Raw genomic sequence first — 20,492 nt, 5'->3', positions numbered from 1 at the left:
AAGAAAAATTCTTAAAACCAAGTATTCATAAATCAGGATACAAAAATCCAAGATTATATGAAACTCTTAATTTTTAGATTGAAGTTTTCTTGAAAAAAGATGCGGGAAAGTTTTAGGGTATAATAGTTGCCCCTATTCAATCTTCTTAAACCTGAAGAGATTGTTTGAAATCTGAAGGTAGAAGATGATTGAATATTTTAGATGCCCTGAAAATTTGCACTTACCTCCACCGGACGTGATGTTGGAATTTGTGTTTGAATGTTGTCTGCGGAGTGTTGTTGGCAGATCGAAACATTACCTGAGATGGACTTGCAGATGCCATCTGGGAAATGTGTTGATGGTTTGTTCATCAGAATGAATCTATTGATTATATCTTGATGAAGGATTTGAAAACCTCTGCGTTGACCGTTTCGGAACCGTCCAAGGTTACCGCTTTAAGTCTAGGAGGATGATCGTTACGGAACTGTCCAAAGTTTTTCCGCTTTAGATTTTGAAAGTTGATCGTTGTGGAACCGTCTGAGGTATCAGCTTTAGATCTTCGATGGTAGATCATTCTGGAACCGTCTGAGGTATCAGCTTTAGATCTTTGATGGTAGATCGTTCTGGAACCGTCTAAGGTATCAGCTTTAGATCTTTGATGGTAGATCGTTCTGGAGCCGTCCAAGGTATCAGCTTTAGATCTTTGATGGTAGATCATTCTGGAACCGTCTGAGGTATCATTTTTAGATCTTCGATGGTAGATCGTTCTGGAACCGTCCAAGGTATCAGCTTTAGATCTTTGATGGTAGATCATTTTGGAACCGTCCAAGGTATCAGCTTTAGATCTTTGATGGTAGATCGTTCTAGAACCGTCCAAGGTATAAGCTTTAGATCTTCGATGGTAGATCATTAAGGAACCGTCCGAGGTATCGACTTAGATCTGTGTTGGTATGTTTTTGAGTTGATAGGTGATTTGTAAAGAGAGATCTCTTCAGAATGAATCTTCGGCTGATTATATCTGAGAGGACTGCTTATCTGAGATAGAATTCAGGAGAACACTGCATGTGATTGAGAATATCCTTGCCGAAGATATCCGTCCGCCTGAAAAAATCAAGTTAGTGACATGCAATGTGTATGATGTAATGTATGAGATTTTTGAACTAAAGGAGAAATATGCATGTTATGTTGTGTATGAATATGCGTATGATGTATGATGTATGATGTATGACTTGAGCGTATCAAGCTTCTGGTTGGGAAAATAAATGAAGGCATTGTGATCGTTGATGATCTTTTGTCGTTTTGTTTGAGTACCCTCGGCTGGGGACCTTCTTTGAGAACCACGTTGTTCTGTTGAAGGATCTTTGACTACCGCTCGGGGATGAAAAAGTAATTTGAAAGTTCTGACTTTGATGCCCTTTAAAGTGGGAATGAGGAAGATGCATAATCCTCCGATGCACTATTTGGCCGAGTCCTGGTGTGGAGATCATACCTTCTGGGGATAGCAATCTGGAACAGCCCTGCTGGGGAATAAGATTTCTCGAATCACTTTGTTGGAGAGAAAAATCTCATTGAGGAATTTGCTAAGAAATGCACTTCTATTGGTAATTTTTCTTCTAATGCTGGTTTCAGGACAATGTCCAAATGATTGGGACATTACCTGAAATATTCCTGTTTTTCCTGGTAAACATCAATCATAACTAAATGCACATGTTCATTCAAAATTATCATTTGGGACGTTTACGTATTCAAAACAGAACAAGTGAAAATGTTGATTTTGAGCATGAGCTGTATTGATTTTTTTGAAAAAGAGCCATGATAGGCTGATTAGTACAAGGAGACAAAAATCCTAGTAGTAGGAAATTGTCATAAAGTATATAAAGAGAATAGCTATGTGAAAATAATCCAGTCAAGTTTCAATTCTGCTATTGCCAATCTGTCATGGATTGATTATTTTCCAGGACTTTAAACATAATAAGACCATATATATATATATATATATATATATATATATATATATATATATATATATATATATATATATATATATATATATATATATATATATATATATATATATATATATATATATATATATATATATATTCGGAATAAAGTCAAGAGGAGGGGGGACGAGAAATATGTGAGAAGACTAGGGTTTTGAAATTCAAAAGTTTTCAAAGGAACTTGCACCATCGGATTCAGATTTGCAGCCATCCTCCAACATGTTTGAGTGTTCAATCTTGTTCCTGAGGTGGTAAGGGCCGATCCCAGGTCGAGAAGTAAGTCAAGAACGCACCAGAACATCCTCATTCGTCCCTACGGTTTGTTCTTTCTTTTGAAAATTGTTTTCGATAATTAAGGTGTTTTTCATGAATGCTAACCGTTCGTTCAAGTTCATGTGATTATTTGGAGTGCATTTGAACCATTATTCTTGAGTTTTGACGTCAGGATTAGAATACACCATTGCTAGGGCAAAGAAGGAACTCACTTCGGTTATCACGATCCAGGCGCTTTTAGATCAAGAAAACTACACCATCAGACTCAGAGCATCATGTTTAGATGATCTGGGTTTGTGTCCTTGTTGCTCATGGTCGTTTGCTAGGTTGAAATTTGAAGGTTGAGCATTATAGGAAAAACCGCAGGTAAGTTCACAGCAACCTCCATAAGTAAATCCGCATGTGACTAGGTTGGGGATGATGAACAGTTACTCCGAGACAAGGCAATGAGCGTGGCGCGAGTCTATTCGTCCGTTAGCCATTCGTTTCTCTCCTTTCTCTTTATTAGATGGTCAAAAGGTCATACTTTCATTATATTTAAAACTGTGTTTTACTTGGTTTTCTTATTCGTGATATTCAACTTTCGTTCAAAGATGTGTACCTTTAGAGGGAGAATGACGAAAACGATACCACAATATCATACAGTACGCTTTCGAACAGACCGTGTTGATGATGTACAGACATTGTTTCAATTCCAATACAGTGGAGATATAAGGATGTTAATCCCTCGTCAACCCCTTTGAGCCTAAAAAGTAGGAGTTTTCCTTCACGTACAAAACAAAAACCCTCAAAATATAACCTGGGGTTAGGTAGCTGTTCAGTTAACTTAGTTATCCCATATTGTTCCTTGAACGTAATCACCGATGGTTCCCCGTCATCATTAAGGCTGGCAGTCAATGTCTACAAAGAAAAAGGAAAAACGACGCAAGGCCTAAGTAAAAAAAACCTATAAAGGAGACTTAGGCAAAATTGGGGCATCCCGTTGACTGTAGTTTTAAAATAAACAGTTCAGGCAAAAATTAGGGATAATAAAGCAAAAAAAAAAGAGGTCACTACATTCCCTCGACAAAGGGAAAATATTACAAAAAAGGAGGATGACTGCCTCTGCAGATAAACCTTTGGTTTTTGAACCATCATAAATGTCAACATTATAACACCCAAAGTCTTTTGGAGCTTAAATGCATAGTTAACTGAGCATAGGACTGGAGAACGTCACAAAGATTGGGATGGGTATAAATAAACTTCGAGCCATTATCCTTTGTTTCTCAAAACCGCGAACCAGGCCACGTTACAACCCTTAAAAGTCCTAACTGAAGCCTGGTTAGTTCGAAAGCACATTGTTACTAAAAGGTATCCTGACTCCTTAAGGTCTACTATAAATCTTAAGTTGATATCTCTTTCTAAAAAAAACTTTGTTTTACTTGAATTTTTTTTAAATAAACTTTTGAGACAGATATATTCATTCGCATCCTATGAATTTCATTGTAAATCATACTTGTCTATTCAAATGTTTAAACATCCGGGAGAAGTTGCACGGGGCATGGCTAATGACTAAAAATTCTACCGACAGGCGAAATAGACTTAAAAGCATATCTCTTACGCCTGACTCAGATGGCTGTTGTATACATAGGACATGACCCATCGTTATCCCATTTACCTGGGGCAATCAAACCAAGATCCATGGAATCTCTCAAAAACGCTGAATAGACCATGGGGCAAGTCCATTACCAGGGGGCACGTTGCAAAGGTCACTCAGTATCAAATGGTGTTAATACCACCCTCACGTCCTTTCTAAGAACCTTTCTCTAGGTAGTCTTCTTTAAGATATCTCTTAACCTTTTCAGGTAGTCTTCTTTAAGACATGTTCAAATATTTCTTACCCTTTCTAGGAGCCTCTTTCAGATAATCTTGTTTAAGACACATCTTCTCGTCCTTTCTACGAGCGTTTCCAGGTGTCTCTCGTCATTTTTAGAAATCTTTTCAGATAGTCTTTTCTAAGACATATCCCTTTCTAAAAACCTCTTTAGGTGGTCTTCTTTAAGACATTCCTTACCCTTTCTGTAACATCCGTATTTTTTTCCTTAAATTAATTTAATTAGAATTTAAATTATTTATTGGAATTAATCGGCATTTCTTTGAAAATTATGGAAAATAAGAGAATTGGGCCAGTGTGACAATTAGTAAAGGGGAGGTGTTAATTAGTGGGCCTTTTACTAAGTTATGCTATTTTCCATAAAATAAAGGAAATTGGGAGAAGAGGAGTTAAAAAGTAAAAGAAGAGAAGACTGAAACACGTGAAAGAGCAGAGGAAGAGGAGAATGGAGAAAGAGGAAGATTCAAGATTTTGACTAAGGTAAGGGGGGACTCTTCCGGTTAACCTCTATTATCGGGTCGTAGGCGTTAGGATTGAAATCGTATACTATTGATTCGATAGAGAATATGTTCTAAATTGGGGTTTGGTATTTATGTTCAATTTTGTGAACTTGCGTGATTACTTGTTGGTAGTGATTGTTGATGTTAAAAATGTTGTTTGGTTGATGATATACCTCATATTGCATGTGAAATCCCTCAGTTTTTCGTATACAATTGTATTGGTTCGATTGGGGGACGTCTAGGGGGATTCAAGGTGTTGAAAACTGGTTTTTGGGTTGCAGGTACGAGGTAATCGGTTACCAAAAGGGGTGTAATCGATTACCCATAGTAAAAACAGCAAATATGGGATTTTGAACTTCAGTAACCGATTACTGGTGTTTGGGTAATCGGTTACCGCTGTACGTTTTTGAAAAATACTTATTTTATGAAACTCATAACTTTTGATCCGTAAGTCCGTTTTGGGTGCCGTTCGAAGCGTTAGAAAGCTAACGGAATGCTCTTTATGACTAAAACAAATTAATTAGCACTAGATAATTTAATTATTATGTTATTTTGAAAATGACATGTAATTGTCTCTGTGTATGCCATGGATTAATGTTATTTAAGAATAACATGTATGGAGATTGTGTATTATGTGCTAATTGTGATACATGGAATTGATGAATGATAATTTCTATGTATTGTTGTGATTGTTACATGATGAATGTATGTTATACCAATGGTGGATAATTCAATATGTTGAATTGTTAAGGATGTGTTAGACGTAGTATTATGATGATGTAAATCTCATGTTGTCGTTGTGTAGATTTGATGTACTTGGTACATAATTGTGGAATGTATTATTGTTGTATGCATTGTGTGATGAGTCGAGATATGATAATGTTGTTCATAGGATTGAAGTGGCGATGTTATGATAAAATGATTATAATGTTGATAATGTGATCATGTGGTGATTGTTTTGATGTCTAATGATGTTATTGTGATTGAATGATGCATATATATAAACATACTTTGATGATGATGATGATGATGATGATGAAATGAGTATTTGAAGATGTTACTCATTAGACTTGACGATGTTATAAGTATGTTCATGTATGTTTGCATTCATTCATGTTCATTGATGATACTGTATCCACAAGGGTGTGTTGGATCAGTGAAGGGCATGATTCCCATTGTGTGGAATTTGTGCTGGCAGGACCGTATCTTGATGATGTTGGATCGGTCATGGATTATTCCCATTTGATGATGTTGGTACCACATGCATAGTGTCAGTTGCATTCATATGCATGGTTTTATAACATGATTGGAGGTTTTCCAGTGTTATAAATATTGATGATGTGTTGGTTGTTTTTGATGATGAAACTTGCCTAAATATATGTTGATGTTGGGTGAATATTATACTGTTGATGTTCTGTCGTTTATGAACTAATAACATTGTTTAATTGTGAATGAGACTCACCCTTACTGTTGATCATTTTCAGATTGAGGATAGCGGCTGTTCGACTCGGTGAGGATTAGCTCATGAGTCAGTTGTTTAGTTAGCGTCAGGTGTCATGCTCTGATAGTTGTAACATTGGGGACGCGATGTTTAGAGTTTATGTTTTATAACTCTAGTTATGTTTTGATGTTTGAAGGATTAGTTTGAAAGATGTTAAACTTAATCTGTTTTATTTAATTCCGCTGTGTTGACATGAATTGTTTTAATTAATGAGAATTGCCTCAGTGAATGCATGACATGACTGAACGATGTTTTTAATTTATTTTGTATCGTGGCACCCTTATTTCATGTACTCTGAATAAACTTGTTTATTTTGCCGCGGGGTTTAGAAGGGTGTTACACTTTCTAGGAGCCTTTTTAGGTAATATTCCCTAAAATATCCCTCATCTTTTCAAGAACCTTTCTAGATAATCTTCTTTAAGACACCCGTCAATCTTTTCAGTTAGTCTTTCTTAAGACATGTTCAAACTTCTCTTATGCCTCCAAGAACCTCGTCAAACTTTGTTTAAAGTATAGTCTTCTTTAAGACGGTCTCCTATCCTTTCTAGGGTAATCTTCTTCAAAATGTCTTCTCCTGAGTTTTGTTTAAAACACCACATTCCTTAAAATAGTTTTTATCCTCTATGGGATTCTTTGACCCTCTTTACAAACGTGCCTCCCCAAGCTTTGTTTAAAGCACAATCTTGTTCAAGACGATCTCATATCCTTTCCAGGAACCTCTTCAGGTAATCTCCTAGAAGACATCATCTCATTCTGAGTATTCAGCGAATTTTTTGTCCATCGGAAACGACCAAGACGCATGACTAATTCTGGAAAGCATCTGCCTCACATTTGAATCAATACTTAGCATCAGGGAGATTAGGTTAATCAAAGGCGATCATTTCTAATAAAGATCCCAGAACCGGGGGAATCACGTCCAAAGGGTTCTCCTAAACAGGGGCAAAATTTTGAGGATTACAGGGGCATACGATCAAGGATCCTATTGACTGGGGCATATCTTTCAAGAATTTGAATACTGGGGCAGTGCATATCAAGTTCGTGGCATGACATGGTAATATTCCAGTTCCCTCTAAGGATACTTCCTTCAGGTTAAATGGTGCGTCTCTCAAAATTTTTTATATTGGGGAAATCACGCTAGTATCACACAAGGAGCATTGCTGCGTAATTGGCCTTTCTACGCCTGTATTATTTACGACCTACAACGCGGGATCGTCATACATACATAATTCTCATTTATTTTAAGAATCTCATTACATGACACCTGCATCATGACATTGCATAAAATTAACGTTGCCTATTCAGGTCACTTCATAATCAAAGGGATATTACCATCCAAGTACGACACAAATATGATCGTACCAACGATTCAATGTTAACGCTCACAGATACAATTCTGATGCTTCATTCCAAGTCTTTCTTCAAAGGCAACCCATAAGCAATCAAAGAATTTCGTACCTTTCTAGGTAGTATTTTCCAAAACGATTATCAACCTTTCTAAGTAGTCTTCTCAAAGACTCTCCTTATCCTCTCCAGGAGCCTTTCTAGGTCAGTCTTGTTTGAGACATATCCAAGTTAACCTTATAGTCTTGTTTAAGACATATCATTTCCTTTCCAGGAACCTTTCTAGGTTAGTCTTGTGTAAGACGTATCATAACCTCTCTAGGTAATCTTGTTTAAGACGTTTCATATCTTTTTAGGAGCCTTTCTAGGTAATCTTGTTTAAGACATTTCATATCTTTTTTTTAGGAGCCTCTCTAGGTAATCATGTTTAAGACATTTCATATCCTTTCCAGGAACCTTTCTAGGTTAGTCTTGTGTAAGATGTATCATAGCCTTACTAGGTAATATTGTTTAAGACGTTTCATATCTTTTTAGGAGCCTTTCTAGGTAATCTTGTTTAAGACATTTCATATCTGTTTTTTAGGAGCCTCTCTAGGTAATCTTGTTTAAGACATTTCATATCCTTTCCAGGAACCTTTCTAGGTTAGTCTTGTGTAAGACGTATCATAGCCTCTCTAGGTAATCTTGTTTAAGACGTTTCATATCCTTTTTAAGAGCCTTTCTAGGTAGTCTTGTTTAAGACATATCTCAACTTCTTTAGGTAATATTCTTCAAATATTTATCCAATCTTTTCTAAGACATATCTTACCCTTTCTAGGAGCCTTTCTAGGTCAGTCTTGTTTAAGGCATATCGTACCTTTCTAGGTAATCTCCTTAAAACATTTATCCAACCCTTCCTAAAAAAAATCCCTTTTCCCTTCAGGGAGCGTTTAAGTTAGTCTTCTCTAAGACATTTCTTCCCAAGCTTTGTTTAAAGCCTAATCTTCTTTACATCAGCCATTGATATACCCTATTCAAGAACCTCTTCAGGTAGTCTTATGAAAGACATTACTACATCTCTCCTCAAATACAATCTGAACTAGGATTCGCAAATATCTCGCGAGGGGTTAAACAAATTCAATGGGTGATAAAGAGATAAGACGTTGGGGTTATCATACATGCGTACTCATTTGCATACACATTTACATATGCAAACATTCATACATCTACATCATACGGGATCATAGGCATACACATTTACAAAACAATCTTCTATACAGGTAAATTTGTCCGAATCAGGGCAAATGATCCAAATGGTGTAGGTGAAATTTATCCGAATCAGGGCAAATGATCCAAATGGTGCAGGTGAAATTTGTCTGAACTATGACAAGTAATCCTATTGGTGCAGGTGAGCTTTCTAGAGTCATAGCAAGTGATCCTTTTGGGGTTTCACAAACTATGAGAACTTACTAGAATTATAGTAAGTGGGGGGTTCACGAACTGTGAAAGCTCGCTAGCAATATAGCAAGCCGATCACACAACTAACGACAAGTCCTCGCTATGTAAGACTCAGGCTTTAGCGGGACGATTCTCTTCTCTCACACTTGAGCACAAGATAAATTTAGGGGTCTTCCATTATTTAATAACTCTTCGATTCAAAAAGCGTGAGACCTGCGTATTCTCACGTCATTCAATCCAAGGTAATTAAATAGGGGCAGCTGTCATACCCAAAAATTTACCCGTTATAATCTTTTATTAAGGGTGTTAAAAAATTAAGAGCCATCTGGTTTAATATATCTATTATTAAACTCGATCTCTTATAAAATTCCCTTATAAATTGGTTAAACAAAATGGAGGTGTGAATAGCAAATATTTGAGACCCAATTTGTTTTGGGCCCATTTGTTTCGTTTAACCATTCTATTATCATTTACAATGTGAATTGAGGCCCATTTAAATTCTCTAAAATTTCTTCTTAAATAACAATTGTCTATCAATTTAATTGGTTGGTTAATTAGAATTAAGTATGAATTAAATTTTATTTAAGCAATCATTTATTTTGGATAGTTGACCAAAGTCAACAGGGTTGATTTTTTTCATGTTCGTTTATGATCTCACATTATTATTTGTTGTTATTTTTTATCATTTATTAATTATTATTGTAAAAAAAAGAAGAAAGAAAATCGTTTTTGTAGGGTTGACCGAGTCAACCAAGCCAATTAGGGTTACAAAAAAACCTTGTTCGTCTTCTTCCTTGGAGCGGCGCTGCCCCACCACCATCCACAACAAAACCCTAACATACCCAGGCCCAGGAATCGAATCAAAAACAAAACTCGGATCAAATCTTATGGACTAATCAATTAACAGAATCAAATCAAACTTGAATGGGATAAAAAGATTTTTATTGAATCAATTATGTTTACAAGCAAATCTGTAAACGAATCATTTACAAACAAATTGGTAATCGAATCAAATGTTCCTATTAAATCAATTTACAAACCTAAATCAAAATCATCTATTATTGCCTAATTAAAATAAAACCCTAGACTATATAAACTAGAGAAGGAGACGAAAATGAAAAGGAGAATTGGCAGAACAAAAAAGTTCTAAGTCGTGAGCGACAAATATCTTCAAGCTCGGATCTTCAAGCGTTACCTGCGAATGAAAGAAAGAGAGAGGGATTAGCGAGGGGGAGCTTACACGTTCCAGAAATCAAGAACAAAAGGTAACTCGCTCGATACGTAGCTTAGGGTTTAAAGCACTTGCATGTTGATTGTAGCTCGATTTGTGTTTTTCTGGAAAAGTTTGAGGGTTTAGGGTTCGTGAAATTGCAGATTGTTCATGATTCTGGGTTTTCTGGGTAAGAACATTGAAGGTTTGGGTTTGGGACAGATCTTCATTGGATTTCTGGGTTGTACGGTGTTTTGGGGATGGTTCACGGCAGGGGGGAAGGTGGTTGTTCTTGTGTTTCTGGGGTTGGTTGAATGAAGCGAGAGCAAGAGAGAAAACAAGAAGGAGATAGAGAGGGAATTAGAAAAATGAGAAGCTCTCTCCTCTTTTTTGCTTGTGTCTGCCAAACAAATGCCCACCGTAAGATCTGTGCCACTTGGCCTACCATGGCCACTTGGCAGCACTATGGAACGTAATTCCATGTGCAATTTTATCATACACCCTCAACTAAGAATACATGCAGGCCGTCAATTGAAATATAAGTAAATACTGTTCGTCCATTCGCCCCTGAAGGTGCACCACAGCCAATACGTGTGCCACTGCGTAGGGTTTCCTATTCGCCCTGGTAGAATAGGTCGTGACTCTAACTCTTTTATTTTTAGGGCAGGTTGCTACACGTATCTTGGCCGAGTGCAAAAGCACCAACTTCAAAAACTCTAGCGCGCGCTACAAAGCCAAACCCGGCACGTCCAGAAACGGACAAATCCAAGTGGTGTAAATACCATAAGAGCCATGGGCATATAACCGAGGACTGCGTTCATGTCAAAGACGCAATTGAAACTCTAATCAAAGAGGGGCGCCTCTCAAAATATACCAAGAGAGGCGACGTTCCTCGAAGGGAGACCCGAGATGTTAAAGTTTTCGAGGAGGACGGATCTCCCAACCGAGGACCCATTCAGGTGACCCTCAGTGTTTCCCGACCAGGGGATTTCCTCAACAACAGTGACTTTGGCTAACTCACCATCAGTTCAGTAAAAAGAAAATTCGACGAGCTGATCAGCGCCAACTCAGACTTAGGACCCACTCTGAGTAGGGTCAAAGGAAGGTCGGAACCCATTACTTTCTACCTTGAAGAAGTTCTTGAGGTTCCCCCAACGCTAACATTCCTTTATGGATTTGGGCAAGGGCGGATAAATTCGACATGCGCCGCATCCTTGTCGACGAGGGAAGCTCGGTAGACATAATGTATTCCCAACAGTTTAAAACACTTCAGCTCGATGACTCCGACTTGGATCCGTTTGTGGGATCCGACCCCCAAGGTTTCAACGGTACCACGACCAAATTGTGGGGCTTCATCAAGCTAATCGTCATCCTCGGAGAAGGATAAGCCTCGAGACAAGTAAAAGCTAGCTTCCTGGTCATCAACTGCAAATCACTCTACAACTGCATTATTGGTCGACCAACACTAGCCGAACGCATCGCGGTCCCCTCCACTGTCCACCTTAAGATGAAATTCTATATGAAGAAGGGAAGGGTTGCCACCATAAATGCCGACATTGAAGCTGCAAGAAGGGTGTTAGAAGCGTCTATAAAAGGCTACCAATCAGTCACCCCCAACAAGAAGCCTCAAGCAGATGACAAGCCTACACAAGAAGACCTAAAGTCGTCACCCAACGTCAGCTCAGTGGATCTTGATGCCCACTTCACCAAAGAATAACTAAAGAAGATCCCCAATCAAATACCTCTTACCCCATCCGGCCTATACCAGATGGGGACTTCGAGCTCATCCCGCTCGGCGAAGACCCCCAACAAAGGAGTAAAGATTTGAAAGGACCTCCCTAACCTTCCGAAGAAGAAGCTCATAGCCTGTCTCCGTCAGAATGCAGATTTGTTCGCATGGAGCACAACCAAAATGCTTGGACTCAACCTTGAGATCGCATGTCATCAATTGACCATCAATCCAGCCTCTAGGGCAGTAGTTCAACATAGGCGCAGGCAGTCTCCCGAGAAAGCGGAGGCTGCCGAAAAAGCTATAAAAGACCTCCTAGAGGCAAATTTTATTTCCGAGGCCAAGTATTCAATTTGGCTCTCAAACGTTGTACTTTTTAAGAAATCTTATGAAAAATGGAGAATATGCAATGATTATACCGATCTCAATAAGGCTTGTCACAAAGATGCTTATCCATTTCCTAACATTGATAGACTGGTCGACAACTCGGTCGATTATAAATTATTATCTTTTATGGATGCTTATTGTGGTTATAATCAGATACCACGGCGAAGTGCGACAAACAATGCATGACCTTCATGACCGAGTCGGGGAACTATTACTACAATGTAATGCCCTTCGGACTAAAAACGCCAGAGCAACATATCAAAGGATGGTGAACAAAGTGTTCCGAGGAGATATCAGTGACACCCTCAAAGTATACATGGATGACATGATCGTCAAATCACGAGAAGACACCGATCACACCATCCATCTCGAGTGTGTCTTCGACCAAGCAAGGAAATGCAAAATGAGATTCAACCCGAAGAAATGCACCTTCAGGGCCCGGGCAGGAAAACTCCTCGGATTCTACCTGACAGAATGAGGGACCAATGCCAACCCCGACAAGTGCTAAGCATTCTCCGAACATAAACAAATCCATCCAAGTCCTTAACAAGATACTCACCGGACTGTCAAGATTCATCACGAAATCCGCACAACACGCCCTCCCATTCTTCAAACTCTTACGCAAAGAGGCATCCTTCGAATGGACTGAAGAATGCGAGCAATCTCTCCTCCATCTCAAACAAGTCCTATCTCAACCACCTGTTCTTACCGACCAGATTACAAGGAAACATTATACCTCTATCTGGCCGTCTCGAACGAAGCGGCCGACGGGAAAAAACCCATCTATTTCACCAGCAAGGCACTTTAAGGGCCCAAGGTCATATATCAGCAAATCGAGAAAGTGGCATTAGCATTAATCACCGCTACTCGAAGGCTAAGGTATTACTTCCTGGCCCTTACCATTGTCGTTAGAACCGACCAACCTATCAAGCAACTACTAGCATGACCAGACATGTCCGATAGAATGCTCAAGTTGTCGCTCAAACTATCCGAGTTTGACATCCAATAAGAAATTAGAAAGGACCTCAAAACCTAAGTCCTTGTCAATTTTGTCACCGAAATAACAACGAGCAAACCTTAGACCACTACCGATAACGGAGCTTCTAGTTCTTCAGGTAATGGAGCTGGCATTATCCTCGAAAACAGGGAGGGCCTCATTATCGAAGTTTCCTTAATCCTCTCGTTTCCTACCTCAAATAACCAGGCTGAGTACGGGGCTTTCTTAGCCGGCCTTTGCTTGGCCGAAGATATCGGTGCCAAAGAGGTAAAAATTTACACCGACTCCCATCTCGTCGTATCCCAGGTAAACAGCGACTACCAAGAAAAGAACGACACCCTCATCGAATACTTGGCCTTGGTAAAAGAAAAAATGAAGAACTTTGACCGAGCTGACGTCGAGCACATCCCTCGTGAGCATAACACCAGGGCCAAATTTTGTCAAAAAATGCAAGTACGAGGAAGAAAGGAGGAAATAAATTGGTAATCCAAGAAGTCCTACCTAGACCGAGCATAAATAGACCAACCCCCTTACTCCAAGTAAACGCCATAGGGGACACCTAGTGCTGGATGACCCCATTTTACAATTTCCAAGAGTTCGTCGCCAAGCTCGGAACCAAACAACACTTTACCTCTATTGAACACCCACAAACCAACGGACAGGCCGAAGTGGCGAATTAAGTAATCCTCCAAGAACTCAGACGCCGACTCGGTGAAGCCAATAAAGGATGGGTGGAGTAGTTGCATAGTGTGTTGTGGGACTATTGGACGATGCCCCACTCGACCACCGGGGAGACCCTGTTCGGATTAACATACAAAACCAAGGAAATCATTCTGTTAGAACAAGATTTGTTCTGATCAATATTTTTAGTTTTGATGATAACAAGTATATGAATTTTGTATGAGATAATGTGGTACTCTAATACTATGCTATTTCCGTTTCAGGAATTATATAAAGAGTATGCACAAAATCAGCGCAAGAAGCACTGACTCAGAAGGTTCAGCATGCAACATCAGAACATGGTCTGGCAAGACATCAGAAGATGGTCAAGCAGAATCAGAACATGGGTCTATGGAAGCATCACAAGAACTTGAGATCAGAAGCAGAAGCACTGAAGTTCTCATGGTATCACGCTAAGAAGCACTTCAAGGTCAGAAGACAAGAAGATGCTCTGCACCAAGCTGTTTGACTCTGATGATATTCAAACGTTGTTCACACAAACATCAGATCAGAAGCAAGTACTAGACTGGCAGGCTACGCTGACTGACAAAAGGAACGTTAGAAGCTATTAACGGCAACGTCAGTAGACACAGCGGAAACAAGGCTCGAGGTAGTTGACAAAAGAGTGAAACATTAAATGCAATGCTGTACGGATTACGCAAAGCATTAAATGCTCCCAACGATCATCTTCTCAAGTTCCTATAAATATGAAGTTTTGATGAGAAGCAAGGTTACGAATTACAAACTCTGAACCAAACTTGCACAAACGCTGTTCAAATCAAAAGCTCTCAAACTTCATCATCAAGCTCACTACATTGCTGTTGTAATATCTTAGTGAGATTTTAGCTTAAACTTAAGAGAAAATCACAGTTGTGATAATAGCTTTATAAGAAGCATCGTAACTCTTAAAAGAATTTGTTTACATTAAGTTTTAAGAACTAGAGTGATCAGGTTGTTGATCAGTATACTCTAGCAAGTCTTAGAAGTTGTCTAAGCAGTTTGTTCCTAGAGTGATCAGGTTGTGATCAGGATACTCTAGAAGACTTAGCGGTTGTCTAAGGGGAAAACCATTGTAATCAAGTGTGATTAGGGGATTAAATCCTCAGGTGAGTTAAATCACTCCAAGGGGGTGGATTGGAGTAGTTTAGTTAACAACGAACCAGGATAAAAATCATTGTGGATATAGTTTTTATCTTACATGTTTTTAAAGCTACACTTATTCAAACCCCCCCTTTCTAAGTGTTTTTCTATCCTTCACATTCCCGTGGAAATTAGAGATCTGTCACGCCGAACGGAATCCCCGCTTGAGGAGGAACTAAACGAAGAAACCATGAGAGAGGAGCTTTCCATGGTCGAAGAAATTCGGTCGCGAGCATCCCTCCGCGAGACAAAATTAAAATAGCAAATAAATTTATGTCACGACATGAAAGTCATTAAGCGCGAGTTTGAGATCGGCTCACTAGTCTTGCGGAGAAACATGAAAGACTCACGCGAGGACAAAATCACCCCCAACTGGGAAGGACCATACCGAGTTTATGATAAAACAAAAAGCAGAGCCTACTACCTCAAAAAAATTCTTGGGGAAAAACTTGCTCGACAATGTGGTACAGATGCGTACAACTCCATGACCACAAAGACCCAACTCTCGATCACACGGGCACAAGTTCGATCCAGCGAGGAAATCTACACCTAGGTCCTCCATTATCGTACCTTTTCGGCATAACCCTAGCTCGTGATGGGAACGTTCACGCTGTCGCACGCTCGCGAAAAAATGAACAGAGTCGCCACCAATATATTTATCCCAAAGAGGGAAAGGAATATCAGAAAACCTAACAAAGTAAGGAACAGGGTCTTGCGACCAGAGAATCTAGGTACGGGAGTCGGTTACGCAAGGGGAAGGTTCTAACACCCCTCACGCCCATCGTACTCGATGGTATCCACCTATGTTTGTTGCTATCTAAAGGGTGTGTACTATAAGTCTAAAGCTTAATGCTAAGGGAATGCATGCAAATGAAAGAAAAAAAACACGGGGAAAATAAGGTTTATAAATAGTTGTGCTCGCTTAGGCCCCGCGACCCAATGCCTACGTATCCTTTTCAGGAATCAGAGCGCCGTAGTTCGGCTCATATGTTTCTGTTTGTTTTTGTGCTTTTTAGTGGACGAAGTTACATTCGCACTCCGCTGCTCGACCTCTGGAGTCTTAAGCTGGGAATGGAGCGGAAATAACATGTCCGATTAAAGAATGCCTCGGAGGCGAGATAGAGAAGAGAGTTTGAGCGTTTCGAGGAAATCCCTTAAGCAAGGGAAACTCGAGTTACTCTTTGGTTTGTGTTTTTTAGAAGTTGGGAACTTACGCCTGAATGGGACCCTTAAGCAAGGGAGATCCAAGCACTCGAACATTCCCTTAAGCAAGGGATGTTTCAAGGTTCCATTCCCTTTTTAAGAATTTTCACTTTGATTATTAATGTTTTAAGTGTTTTCTTTGTATTTTTTATGGGGATTTTTATTCAAGTATTTATTAATGTTTTATGGTTGTAAAAGAAAAAAGAAATGAAAATAGGGAACTAGTTCTAATTTCTAAATCTATGTTGTGGATATTCTAAAAGAAAAATAGGGAGGAAAAAGCAATTAAATGGATTAAAACCAACATCAAGGACCAAGGGCATTTTGGACATTTCACAATGGAAAATATTCACAAAACTATTAGAAAATCACACAAACTATAAAGGAAATTAATCACAAACAATTTCATTTTTTATTTAATAGAGAAATTAATTTGAATTAATAAAGAAGACTATTATCTATTTATGGTTTTTTTTTTTGTATGAAAAACTATTTATTAAAATTCTACAAAAATGCTAATTAAAAGTCACTTAAAAGAAATTTAAAAAAAACTAGTTGGTAGGAAAATTATTTTTGTTGTTTTTTATCTAAAAGAAAAAAACAATTAATCAATCAAAGAGAATAAAAAAAACTATTTTTATTACCTAGTTTGGTGAGGGAGGAGAGAGAGAGTAGAGAGAGAGAGAAGGGGGAGAGAGAGAGAGAGAGGGGGAGAGAGAGAGATAGAGGGAGAGAGAGAGTTTGAACGTTTCAAGTGGCACCCTTAAGCAAGGGAAACTGAAGTTGTTCCTCTCTTTTTTTTCTCCTCTTATGTGAATGTATGTGCTTCTATTTATATTGCCAATGATTGGATTGTGATTTGGATTCTTGAATGTGGGACTTGAAAAATGTAGTTTGCAACACACCTTTTCCATTTCTCCAATGTGGGACTTGCACCATCACCTTTTTTCATTTTTTCAATGTGGGACTCTAACTTGTGTTGTATGTTGCAATTGCTCTTTTTCTTCATGCTATGGTGCTCACTTTAGACACTTATATCTCAAGCCATGGGTGGTCAAATGATGCAAGAATGGTGTCATATCAAAGAGGGCATGGGATAGAAAAAGATTGGTGTTGAAAATATCTCAGGATAAGGCTTAGAAATATGAGAAAAATGGCCTTGAACTCATGCAACCATCACTGCACACGCCCAGCAGCATGCAGTCCCGTGCGTATGGCCAAATTGTGACTCTGCGAGGGTGGTACTTTGAGCCTCTCTATCTCGATCAATACATGTCCAAAATCAGTGATACTGGTCTCATTGGATAGAGGACATGGCAAAGAATAGTTTAGAACTGGGCTTGTTTAAGATAGAGACTTGTGGAGGGAGAAAGAGGCCTTGACATTTGGCCCGCCACGTGTTTGCTAAAATGCGTTGCGTGCCCAGAATTCTGTGTCATGGCTGTCTGCAGAGTTTGGTCAGGGTTGGGGCACCACTTTGAAGGCTTTTATCTCACTCAATATTTGTCCAATTGTCCCAATTCTTGTTTCAATGGATAGAGGAGATGGCAAGGAAGAGATTGATACCAAGTTTGCATTCATAGCACTTCTGTAGAGCTCTAAAAATGGCTGGAGATTTGGCACGCCATGTGTTTGTTAAAATGCCGGGTCATGACCTGCCTTGTGACCTGGATTGTGCCTTGATTTAAATGAGTTTTCAGAAACTCCACACCACTTCAACTCTTCATACAAGCTTCAAATAAAAAAGTGTCCAACTACAAAGTTGTTCTCCTCCATGAGAGGAAGAACTTTGATGTTGGAAATTTCTCCGAAAAATGCCGTTTGCCACGTGTAATTCAGTGCTGAAGTGGACTGCCCAACAAGATTCGGAACACCCAAAAATTTTCTAAGTGTTGAAAATTGCCTTTTTTGTCATTTTTTCTATTTTTGGCAGCTTTTTGTCAAACTCCCGATTTTATCCATTCTTTGACTTTTCTTGCCCGATTTTCCACCAAAAGTCAATATTTGAATAATTCCTCTGATTCTGACCCAAAAGTCAACTGTTCCGATTTTTCCGACTATTGATGAAATTCCCGATTAAACCTCTTCCAATCGAATCCAGTCAAACAAACCCCTCCACAAGGTCAGCATGAGAAGTTTTCCACACATAGGAGCCATTCCCGATTAAATGTTGACCAGAAAGTCAACTGGTTGACTTTGGTCAAAGAAACCCTGATTTAACGAACCAGATGATTTGCAAGCTTGCACTCTTCAATCAATGTCCTGATTCGAAGCAGAGAGACACCCCAATCTAGGAGGACTTCAATGAACATAGAGCCACATGATTATACCTCAGTCTTCCTTGTTCTCCGATCAAACTTCTTTGCAATAGAGCTCTTTCTTTGCTAGCCTTTTGAATAGTACCAATGATACGACTGCATGAATGTGAGTTATGACCTAAGTGATGTATGTACATGAACCATAAGCCATATGAGTAGGGTAGGACAAATTTGGGGTATGACAGCTGCCCCTATTTAATCGTCTTAAACCTGAGAGCGAGATTGGCGCTAGCCTTTCAAGCATTCAAGGTAGAAGAAGATTAAATACCAAGTAAACCTGAAAATTTGTCTTATGATGAGATGTGATCCACTGGGGATAAGATGATGTCAAATCCACTAAGGAAAACTGCGTCAATTCTGGATCGAACGAAGTAACCCTGGGTTAGGAATGAAGTGGAATTCAACTCTGGGTTGAGTGGGAAAAAGACAAGAAGACAACCATCAACTCTGGGTTGAGTGGAAAAAAGAGAAGGGTCAACTCTGGGTTGAGTAAAAGATAACCGTCAACTCTGGGTTGAGTGGGAAAAGAAACAAGAAGAAATATCCGTCAACTCTGGGTGAGAGGGAAAGAAACAAGACAACCATCAACTCTGGGTTGAGTGGGAAAAAGATAAGCATCAACTCTGGGTTGAATAAAAGACAAACATCAACTCTGGGTTGAATAAAAGGTGATCGTCAACTCTGAGTGAGTGGGAAAGAAACAAGACGACCATCAACTCTGGGTTGAGTGGGAAAAAGATAAGCATCAACTCTGGGTTGAATAAAAGGTGACCGTCAACTCTGAGTGAGTGGGAAAGAAACAAGACAACCATCAACTCTGGGTTGAGTGGGAAAAAGATAAGCATCAACTCTGGGTTGAATAAAAGACAAACATCAACTCTGGGTTGAATAAAAGGTGACCGTCAACTCTGGGTGAGTGGGGAAAAGGTAAGGGTCAACTCTGGGTTGAATAAAGGAAGACCGTCAACTCTGGGTGAGTGGGAAAAGATAATTAACTCGGGGTTAAAAGATGAAAGGAAGGTCAACTCTAGGTTGAACACAAAGACACCAACTCTGGGTTGAAGCAAGATGAACATGATTGACTTGAGGAGATGACACCACAATGGTAACTCTGAGTGCCCCAGTGGAATATCAATTGATTGCTTGTAGAGAACCCATCTGATGAGTAACTTGGCTTATGCTTCACATGCAAATGTTTGATTTATTTGTGCACTTCTGGAAATGCAATGCAAGGGATTCTATATGCAGTGTACTGATGCATTGTTCAGGGTTTCTGCTTTGATGTGGAATAGATTAGGTGGAGTTTTGAAACTCTGCTTGATTCAAGATGGGGTGGATGGCCCTGCTTTGTTGATGATCGGATCATGCGGGTGAAATGATAATGAAAATGCAATGATATGCATGATGCATGCATGACTATGAATGGAATGATTTGTTTCCAAGGTACCAGGGAGTTGATGGAGGATGCCCTTGCGAAAAGGTTGTTGCTTGAAGGACAACACTTGTGAAGGTGAGGTGTTTAGTTTGACTCCTCGACACTTGTCTTGATATCTGACACTTGCTTGGGGATGGAAGAAAGAATTGTCACTAGCTTGCCCCAGCTTGTATGACCTTTTGAGATAGAATTTTGACATGCTTGAATCATGGAGATGTGCAATGGTCTGCCCCAGTGTGGATGAAGGGATGAATGCCCCATGTTGGAAGGAACTCTTCCACCAGATGGGTGCTTCAGAGACTTGCTTTGTGGATGACCAACCTTTGCCCTTGTAAGATTACTCGATTGGAATTTCAATGTTGGACTTTCCTTGGTATCAAGCATTTACTTTCTGATTAGAGACAAATCTGTTTTGCAAGAGATAATGAGAAATGCGATGCACATGT

This window comes from Vicia villosa, linkage group LG7 (assembly GCF_029867415.1).
Source record: "Vicia villosa cultivar HV-30 ecotype Madison, WI linkage group LG7, Vvil1.0, whole genome shotgun sequence".
Taxonomy (NCBI): Eukaryota; Viridiplantae; Streptophyta; class Magnoliopsida; order Fabales; family Fabaceae; genus Vicia; species Vicia villosa.
Note: the sequence above shows the minus strand (reverse complement) of the source record.